General features: G+C 39.3%; 1 long non-coding RNA gene across 1 annotated transcript; it reads right to left on the bottom strand.

Moving 5' to 3' along the window:
- LOC110267135 lies at positions 7778-9489 on the bottom strand. The gene is made up of 3 exons (XR_002354484.1): positions 9341-9489; positions 9074-9229; positions 7778-8028 (listed from the first exon to the last, which is right to left on the bottom strand). It is a non-coding gene; the product is annotated as an uncharacterized LOC110267135 (long non-coding RNA).

The raw sequence follows: 10362 nt of genomic DNA, 5'->3' as shown, positions 1-10362 counted from the left end.
AGTTAGCATAAATTATTATAAATATTAATGTTAATTACATGGATGATGAAAGAATTAAATTTGAAGTTAAAGATCGATATTAAATTACGGAATTTTCATTTTTCTCATGCAAGATACATGCTAATACTTTATACTTGTTATACCGCATACATTCAAAACATAAATTGGTTGTCAATAATAATCGATTATTTTAGAAAGTAATCATACAAATAAAAATTATTGAAGTAAATATAATCTTTCAGCGGTGTTCTCTAACAACTTTTTTTTGGTCAATTTACACCCTTACGCATACACATCCCCTTCCCTTCTCTGTGGTTCTGTATATTAACTTCCTACTCATAATTAAGATTTGAACTCGGTGCACACCAAAGCAAACATAGTTGCTACTAAACTAAGTCTTGTAGTGCTCTAACACACCCTTAAATGTTGAAGCTTTTTTTTTTTTTTTGTCATAAAATTTTGAAGTCAATTTTAAAAATTTTGAAAAATATTGGATAGACTAAAAATATTACTTACCAAACAGAAAAAAAAAAAGGTATTCAACTTAGCATCTATGGGTTGAAGCAAATATGGGTTAATTATGTTAGCAGTTATCTCGGCTATTTAGTGGGCTGACATCAATAAATTCCTTCCCGTTTTTCCATTACAGAATGTTTCCGTTGGTTTAAACATTGGACCCAATAAAAAGATTAGATAACAATTCTCTCTCTTCCCCAAACCCAAAAATGTGCCGATTATTCATACAAACACACGCACACACACAAAAAAAAAAATGTTTCTATATTTTCATTTTCAAAATATTCAAACTAACCACAAATGGGATGGATGAAATACCTTAACATAAGTAATAAACTCAAACTAACCACACACAAAAAATGTTTCTATATTTCTATATTTGTTTATATTATTTTATTTATTTTATTTATAGTATAAACAAAATATATGTATATATATCTTATTTTTACAGCATGTTATATTAATTTTTTGGTAAACACCATAGAATCTTCTTTTAATTTATACTTTTAAATATTATTAATTAATTACCCACTAAAATATTAAATTGGGTTGCCCTGTAACATTATCCATTAACAAATTTTATTGTATTGGACTTTATTTCGAGTTCTTTAACAAAATAAATAGTATACATTAGTGACACCCAATACGCAAGATATGTTAAAACTTTTTGCCGTACAGAATTTGTTAGTTTTCTCCCTAATTAGGCTGTAATTGCAGAATATAGACATGGTGATATTTAGGAAAGTACATTGTATAAATTGTAAGCCTAGTGTGTACCTCGTCTATAATTAAGTAGACCATTGAATTAAATTGTATGTTGCCCGTGTCAAGAAATAGTAAATCTGATCTTATTCACATAAATGCTTCTATTTAATAAGAGAAAATGATGATAAACCTTCCATCTTAATAGCAAGGTTTGGAAGTGATATTACCGTTATACGTCGGTTACGAGTTATAGTTCGGCAGTCCCCTTTTTAATTGGTACGTTACTTCTGCGCATTTACCCCGCCGACTTTATGGCAATAAAGTTCTTGGTCGGTTACATACAACACGATTAATTCATACCTAAACGGTTAGTATCATCTTTTAATTATAAAAACGAATAATCGGAGTTCGCCGAGGTATGTTGGTTCAAAAACAAAGAGACTTTTCCTAAATTATTCTCTTAAACTAACTTGAGCGTCGGAGTGCTTTTTGCAGGTGCTCCCCTCATTGTCTTCACTTGGCGGCCGAGCTTCATTGTGACGTACTAGGAGATCGGCTGATAGCTTCCAAGAAACGAGTTATAGTTCGGCCATATCCAGGCAAGAACATTTGGCGCCCACCGTGGAGCCGAGAAGTTAAAGATCTTTCTTTGCTTATTTCTCACAGGCTCCAATGGCTGATGCACCACCACCCACCCCTTCCGAGCTCCTTCGGATGGTTACCGAGCTTCAACAAGCTAACCAACAAATGGCCGAGGCAAATCAACGTATGATGGAGGAAAATCAAAGGATGCAACAACAAATTGAGCAATTAGTCAATGCTCGTATCGAGCATAATAACGACCACCATGGACGACGAGACAATGATGAGCGACAATCTACACCAACGCATGTCTCGGAAACACCCCAAGATGATGAAGGTGGTGGCCCTCGTAATGATGAAGCTCCTCCTGAAGACGAGGATAATGAACCCGACAACTCTGTGGGACCATTCACAGCTGACATAATGAATTTTCAGCTTCCTAGGCAATTTACCTTGCCTACGACGTTAACCCTCTATGATGGCCTGGGAGATCTGAAGCAACACGTCAAAAAATTTCGATCTATTATGATCGTTAACGGTGCATCCGACCCTATTTTATGCCGATGTTTTCCGTCTTTTCTAGATGGTCCTGCACTTGACTGGTTTTGCTCTTTGCCTGTGGATTCTATCTCACGTTTCCAGGAGCTGGCGAAGCAATTCGAGGATCACTTTGCAGCATCGGCGATATATCTACACGGCTCCGACTATTTAACAACTGTTAAGCAAGGCCCTCAGGAAAGCCTGAAAGACTACATCACCCACTTCACGAAGATAGCGATGAAAATTCCGAACCTTCATCCCGAGGTCCATTTACATGCAATCAAAAGCGGCTTACGCCCAGAGAAGTTCCAGGAGACCATCGCTGTATCCAAGCCAAAGACACTAGCCGAATTTCGTGAGAAAGCTAAGGGGCAAATAGATATTGAAGAACTTCGTCAAGCCAGGAAAGCTGAAAAGTTGGCAAATACAAAGGATGACGATAAACCTCGGGATAGCAAGAAAAGTTTTAAGCCTACCCCACGATATGACTCGTATACGCAGTTTAACGCCAAAAGAGATGACATTATCAAGGAAATCCTGAACTCCAAGTTGATCAAACCCCCTCGAAAGGCCGGCAGCTACCCAGAACCCAAGAATATTGACAAATCCAAGTATTGCACATTTCATCAGAAGTATGGTCATACAACCGATGAATGTGTTATCGCAAAGGACCTCCTTGAACGCCTAGCAAGACAAGGACATCTTGACAAATATATTGCAGGGCATATGCAGAAAAGGACTATTCCTACAACGGACCCATCTCCCATGGGGTCCTCATCCAGGGACAAAGAAAAATCCCCCGCTGAGCCACGGGGTATCATCAATTGCATCTCTGGAGGATATGCCGGAGGTGGGCCCACAAGTTCGGCCAGAAAATGCACGTACAGGGCCATGTTGACCGTTGGGGATACCACCAACAATGCTCAGCCCGTACAAGACATCCCAGAGATGACCTTCTGTCCAGCCGACTATAATTGCATTGACACAAACTTGGATGACCCTGTTGTCATCTCTATCCAATTAGGAGACTTAATAGTCCGGAAAGTACTGCTGGACCCAGGCAGCAGCGCCGACGTATTATTTTTTGCTACATTTGAGAAAATGAAATTAAGTACTAACATTTTGCAGCCATCTGTAGGGGATCTGGTCGAATTTTTAGGAGAACGGGTTCCAGTCATGGGTTCAGTGTGGTTACAAACCACACTCGGTGAGCAACCACTTTCCAAAACTCAAGATATTCAATATCTCGTGGTCGACTGTTTTAGCCCTTATAACCTTATTCTCGGGCGACCTTTTTTAAATCGATTTGCTGCAATTGTTTCTACAGTCCACCTTTGTGTAAAGTTTCCTGTGCAGAATAATGTTGTTGCTACGATACACGGCGACTTACAGGAAGCTTGGTACTGCTATAACACAAGCCTCAAGCCTATCAAGAGAAGCAATGATCGGCGGGTTAACTCCATAAGCGCCGAGCAGCCAATATTAGCCGAACTAGATCCCAGAGTCGACTTCCAAGATCGTCCTACAGCAAACGACGACCTAACAAAGCTTTTTCTGACGGACGACCCTATGAAATTCACTTTCGTGGGAACTTCCGTCGAAAGCAAAGAGAAGGATAAGCTCATCCGTTTCCTGCGCGAGAACGTCGATTTATTTGCTTGGACATCAGGGGACATGCCAGGCATAGATCCATCTGTTATTACTCACAAATTGGCCATAAACCCGGCGGCCCGACCAGTATCCCAGAAGAAACGGAATCTCGGAACCGAGAAAAGGCTGGCATCCATGGCCGAAGCCAAAAAGCTCATTAATGCAAACTTTATCCGGAAAATCAGGTTTACGACTTGGTTAGCCAATGTCGTCATGGTAAGGAAAAGCAACGGTAAATGGCGGATGTGCGTTGACTTTACCGATCTTAATAAAGCATGTCCTAAAGACGCATATCCTTTACCTTCTATTGACACTTTAGTAGATAACTCTTGTGGTTATGGTACCTTGAGTTTCATGGATGCTTACTCTAGTTACAACCAGATTTTCATGCATCCATCAGACCAAGAGAAAACAGCTTTTATAACTGAGTATGGTAATTATTGTTATAATGTCATGCCTTTCAGCTTAAAGAACGCAGGTGCAACTTACCAGAGGCTGATGAACAGGGTCTTTGACTAGTAGATAGGCCGAAATATTGAAGTATATGTTGATGATATGGTCGCCAAGACAAAGGTCGGCCATTCCCATGTTGACGACCTTGTTGAAATCTTTGGCCAAATTCGAGCTTATAATATGAGGCTTAATCCGGAGAAGTGCGCTTTCGGTGTGCGAGGCGGCAAGTTCCTTGGCTTTATCCTCACTAGCCGAGGAATTGAAGCGAATCCGGACAAATGTCAAGCAATTCTTGATATGACTAGTCCCACAAACATTAAAGAAGTGCAGCAATTAACAGGGCGTTTGGCGGCATTATCCAGATTTCTACCATGTTTAGCATCTAAATCCCTAGCTTTTTTTAAATGTTTACGAAAAAATACCACTTTTCGATGGGATGAAAATTGTGAGACCGCCTTTCAAAGTTTAAAGCAATTTCTTTCTGAGCCCCCTGTTTTACAGAAGCCTAAGCTCAGAGAACCGTTATACTTGTATTTATCAATCACTGACATGGCAATTAGCTCTGTCCTTGTTGCAGAAAATGAGAAGGCACAACAGCCAGTTTATTTCGTGAGAAAGTCACTGCAGAACGCCGAGCTTTGCTATCCGAGGTTAGAAAAACTCGCCTACGCACTAGTCTTCTCGGCACGGCGTCTTCGTCCCTATTTTCAAAGTCACACAATAAATGTCAGAACTTCTCAACCACTGCGTCAGATACTAGCCAAGCTCGAGCTAGCAGGAAGATTAATCAAATGGTCTATTGAACTATCCGATTTTGATATTCAATATCAACCAAGGGGCTCTGTCAAGTCACAATACCTCGCTGATTTCATCACCGAATTTACGGGACCAAGCTCGGATGCTGACATTGCACACTGGAGGCTATTTGTTGATGGAGCCTCAAACCCCCAAGGATCTGGAGCAGGGATACTTCTGGAAAATCCTGAGGGGGTTGTCATTGAGCATTCTCTTCGGTTTTCCTTCAAGGCCAGCAATAATCAGGCCGAATACGAAGCCCTAATTGATGGGCTCAGGTTAGCCATCGAACTGCAAGTTCTTAATTTACAAGTTTATTGTGATTCTCTGCTAGTCGTTCAACAAGTAAACCAATGTTTTCAAACAAAGGACCATATTCTGTTAAAGTACCTAGACATGGTAAAACAATTAATGAATAGTTTTTCAAATATCAAAATTACTCACATAGCTAGGGATCAAAATCATAAGGCAGATATATTATCTAAGTTAGCTACCAGCCAATCACACACTGCATCACTTCTGCAATCAACCCTACATGAGCCGAGCATAAATATCATCGGCACTTTCCATATAGATAGTCATGATAGCTGGCAACAGCCATACATCCGATATCTAAAGAATTGAGAGCTTCCACCAAATAACCAGGATTTGAAAAAATTCAAGCGACAAGCATCTTTTTCATACTAATAAATGACAAATTGTACCAGCGGGGTTACTCTCGACCATTACTAAAATGTCTGAACAGGTCAAAGGCTGACTTAGCTTTAGCCGAAGTTCATGAGGGTATTTGCGGGACACATTCAGGCGCAAGAAGTCTAGCGCAAAAGATCCTCCGTGCTGGTTTTTATTGGCCGACCATATGGGACGACAGTAAGAAAAAAGTTCGGAATTGTGACCATTGTCAAAAACATGGTCCGAGCATTAACGTCCCAGCCGAAAACTTACATCAGTCAATGGTAAGCTGGCCATTTAATCATTGGGGAATCGATATTCTCGGCCCTTTTTCTACAGCTCTAAGGCAGGTAAAATACTTAGTGGTTGCAATCGATTATTTTTCTAAATGGATTGAAGTTCAACCATTAGCTAGAATAACATCGGCGCAAATGATATCATTTGTTTGGCAAAAGATAATTTGCAGATTCGGTATACCTCGTCATATAGTAACTGACAATGGTCGCCAGTTTACCGACCATAATTTCAAGAATTTTTTGCAGAACTTAAAAATTAGACAGCACTTCTCCTCGGTAGAACATCCTTAGTCCAACAGATTAGCAAAAGCAGCGAATAAGGTCCTCCTACAGGCTCTAAAGAAAAAGCTCGACGACTCCAAAGATCTCTGGGCCGAACTTATTCCGGAAATTTTGTGGGGTTACAACACTACGGTACACTCATCAACTAAAGAAACGTCATTTCGTCTAGTGTATGGATCAGAAGCAATGATCCCGATCGAAATATCACAAGGCTCGTTAAGAACGGAAGGAGACTCTCATGATGATGCTCGACGAGCTGAGCTGGATTTAATTGAGGAGGTGCGCGACACAGCTGCAATTTGCCAGAAAGCCTTGCAACAACGACTCGGCCAGCGACATAACAGAAGGGTGAGGCCGAGATTTTTTCAGATTGGCGACTTGGTGTTAAGAAAGACCGAGGAAGCTCGAAAACCACCCTCACATGGCAAGCTTGTAGCAACATGGGAGGGACCTTACCGAATTCATCAAATACTCGGCAAAGGAGCATATGTTTTGGAACAATTGGATGGCACAAAGTTACCTAGCACTTGGAATGTCAACTCCCTAAAGCAATACTATAGTTAGCAAGTTGCAGAATGCTGGTACTCTTTTTCCTACCTAGAGATTTTTCCCAAATCTAGGTTTTGCTCAAGGAGGTTTTAATGAGGCTAGCTTACCTATTCAAAGTTGTAAAGGTACTGCATAAATGTCAATTTTCTTCAAATAGTTTATTTTATTCAAAGGTTATTCCAAATACTTGCTTTCACATATCAACTTCCATAGTTCCAGTAAGAGACAAATCATCAAAACAAAAGTCGCATTGTTCCCACATGCGCACGCCCGAAAGCTGAGAATTCCTCAGCATACTATGATGATCGAACCGTAACAGCACTACAAGAAAAAGGCGTATTTGCAATAAAAAATATTGTTACAAAACGTCGAAATTTTGAAACAAAAGATTTTTGTAACAAAAAAGGGTCCATTGCAGTAAGTCCCGTTACAAAAAGTTTTTGTAACGAAAAATGGAACTGTTACAATTTAATACAATATTTTGTAACAATTTTTCCTGATACAAAAAACCAGAAGCCGTTACAAAAGTGGTAACAAATTTTGATCTTGAAGGTATTTTTTGTGACAGTCAATTTTTTTCCTATCAAAAAATTTTGTTACAAAATGTAACATGATTTTGTAACATTTTTTTCTTTAGTTACAAAAGCAAATTAATTATTTTGTAACAACTTTTTTTTATTATAAATTACATGCATAATTTACTAAATTATTTTTTAAATTAACTAATATATTAACGCTTTTAATAAGCAAGTTTACATGTATATAATATGCAAAAACATACATAAATCAAACAAGATCCTTTTAGCTAAAATTGTCTTGAAGCAAAATAACATTAGCTAGTGAGTACATTGATTAGTTCAACCAAAACATAAAAGTTCTAACATAAAAGTTCAACCAAAACATAAAAGTTCTAACATAGATTAGTGTCTCTATGCATCAAAACATTCTTGAGCCCTCAAGGTAGCATATGGTCACCATTTCAGCACTCCTGTGAATAAGAAAAACCGAAACAAAAAAGTTAGAAACAAGATATAATACTAATTATAATTTTTCCACTAAGTTTTATCCAAAATGTTTAGAAAAATTTCGGCAGAACCTTCCCTAAATCTTGGATATTTCCACCGTCCACGGTTCCAACAAACATAACCAATGCACAACTTGCACCCTTTCAAACAACACAATGCAGTTTAATTGAGCAACCAAATAGGACAACAACCAAATAGTAAATAACAAAACCCGAAGCTTCCAGCTTCCAACAACCAAAACAGTGAAGCACTTAGCCGGATAATCAATCAATTGAGCTTAGCAACAGTTGAAAACCAAAAGAAATTAAATACCAACTCAATCAATTAATTGAATCAAAGATGAATATTGAAAACATCTTAAAATAAATTTCGACAGCATTTCAGCAGTAAATTTGCCTATTTCACAATTTCAATCAATCAATTCAAATTTCATATGAATTCTTTGACAGTTAAAAACACAAAAAATCATAATGAATTCATAGGAAGGAAGTAAATAAGCCAATTCCAGCAAGAAAACATGAGGAAACAATTAAAACCAATCCAACCAGCAAGAAGCAGAGCAGCACTCAGCAGAACAGCAATCAATGGCCCATCATACAGCATCCAAAATAGTAAAATGAACAAAGGTAATGGATTTAGGCAGCATTCTATTCATTGAAGTCAATAACCATTACACTTGCAAGCAGCAGGAGCATAGCAGTTTATCCATTAATTCAACAGAAAATCAATCAAGTCAAACTAAACGATTTCAGCAACAGATTTATCAATAAAACCAATCTCAGTTCAGCAACCATCATCTATTCCAACACAAATAATAATAACTCAGCAGCATTTCCTTTCTCATTGAATTTAACAATCATTCAATAAGCAAGCAATGAGGGGGACAAATCAGCAGCAATAACAACTTAATGTGAGAAATTATTCAACAACAAATGCACACACAAATACAAGGATTACTTCAATGACTCATCATGCTTATCCACATAAGTCTGCAGTGAAACCACTTACCGTTTCACTTAAGAGGCTTGTAACAACAGCTTTTTTATCAACTTTTTTCTCATTCTCCCTTTCAGGCTCACTGTCAGTACTGGTAGGAGGTGGAAGTGCTGAAGCACCAAACATGGCTTCGTCATGAGCAGCTTGGATTTGTTCCTCCCTTCTTGCCTTGATAAGAAAATGGATTCGATCTATGTTTAATCTTCCATACATAGATGATGCATGTATGTTAACAAGGAACAAAACTGACTATTCATGAATATAAGAAGAGGAATATACCTCTATTTTAGAATACTGGAAACTCTGGCCAATTTTCTTGACCAAGTAAGCATCATCTTCAGCCACTGTAGATAGGTGGGCAAATACAATCAGTTCAATTAAGTTTCAGGCTTCAAGCCAAACCCCAAACCAGTACTCATTATCATTTATAAGAAAAAATATCATTGGCATTCAATAATTAAAAGAATCACCATGACTAAGCAATGAACAATTAAAATCAGTAAGTATTGGTGGTATTAACAAGCACACAACAATAGTACTCAACATTGGATCAATTAAAAATGAAGTTTACATTATCAGGATTCAGGACCCTGTGTTGCATTATCAGGAAAACATAGGAAGACTAAAAAAATTGTCCATTTTAAAACAGATTGTATTTGCAATGAAGAAATTTGGGCAAATTTATTTAGAATAATGAAATTGACAAACAAGTCCAACCTTCAATTTTCTCATCTTCAAGAGGCGCATCCTTGTCAATGAAAGCAGCTCCGACACCTAGAAGAACAAAACCCGGCATAAACGAACCATGGTCGGAACCCAAACTGGAGTGGGATAGGGTTTGGCAACTGCAGGGGAGTCCTCCAGCGGCTGCAGGAGCGGTTTTCCAGCGCCATTCGGTGAGGCAAAACAGCGGTGGCAACTTCCTCTGCCGTCACCTCCTCTCTTCCGGCGACAAGCTCCAGCGGCAAGGATGGTCGAGCTCCCTTCTAATAATGGCAACGATGTTACTTTCTCCCTCTCTGCCTAGTTCGATGGCGACGGCTCGGCTGGGGTTTGGTGGCAGTGATTTCTTTGTCGGCGACCACAAGATGCGGCTTCTCGATCGTGTCTCTCCTCGGGCTCCCACAAGCGACGGCGACAGACTCAGAGGCGGCGGCGACGGCACGCGCAGCAGCAGTCCGTGATGGTGACGATGGCGGCGCTGGCTTCTTGGCGTGGAACCCAAACTGGAGTGGGATAGGGTTTGGCAGCTGCAGGGGAGTCCTCCAGCGGCTGCAGGAGCGGTTTTCCAGTGCTATTCG

This window comes from Arachis ipaensis, chromosome B09 (genome assembly GCF_000816755.2).
Source record: "Arachis ipaensis cultivar K30076 chromosome B09, Araip1.1, whole genome shotgun sequence".
Classification (NCBI taxonomy): Eukaryota; Viridiplantae; Streptophyta; class Magnoliopsida; order Fabales; family Fabaceae; genus Arachis; species Arachis ipaensis.
Note: the sequence above shows the minus strand (reverse complement) of the source record. Positions and strands in the feature narration are given on the sequence as shown.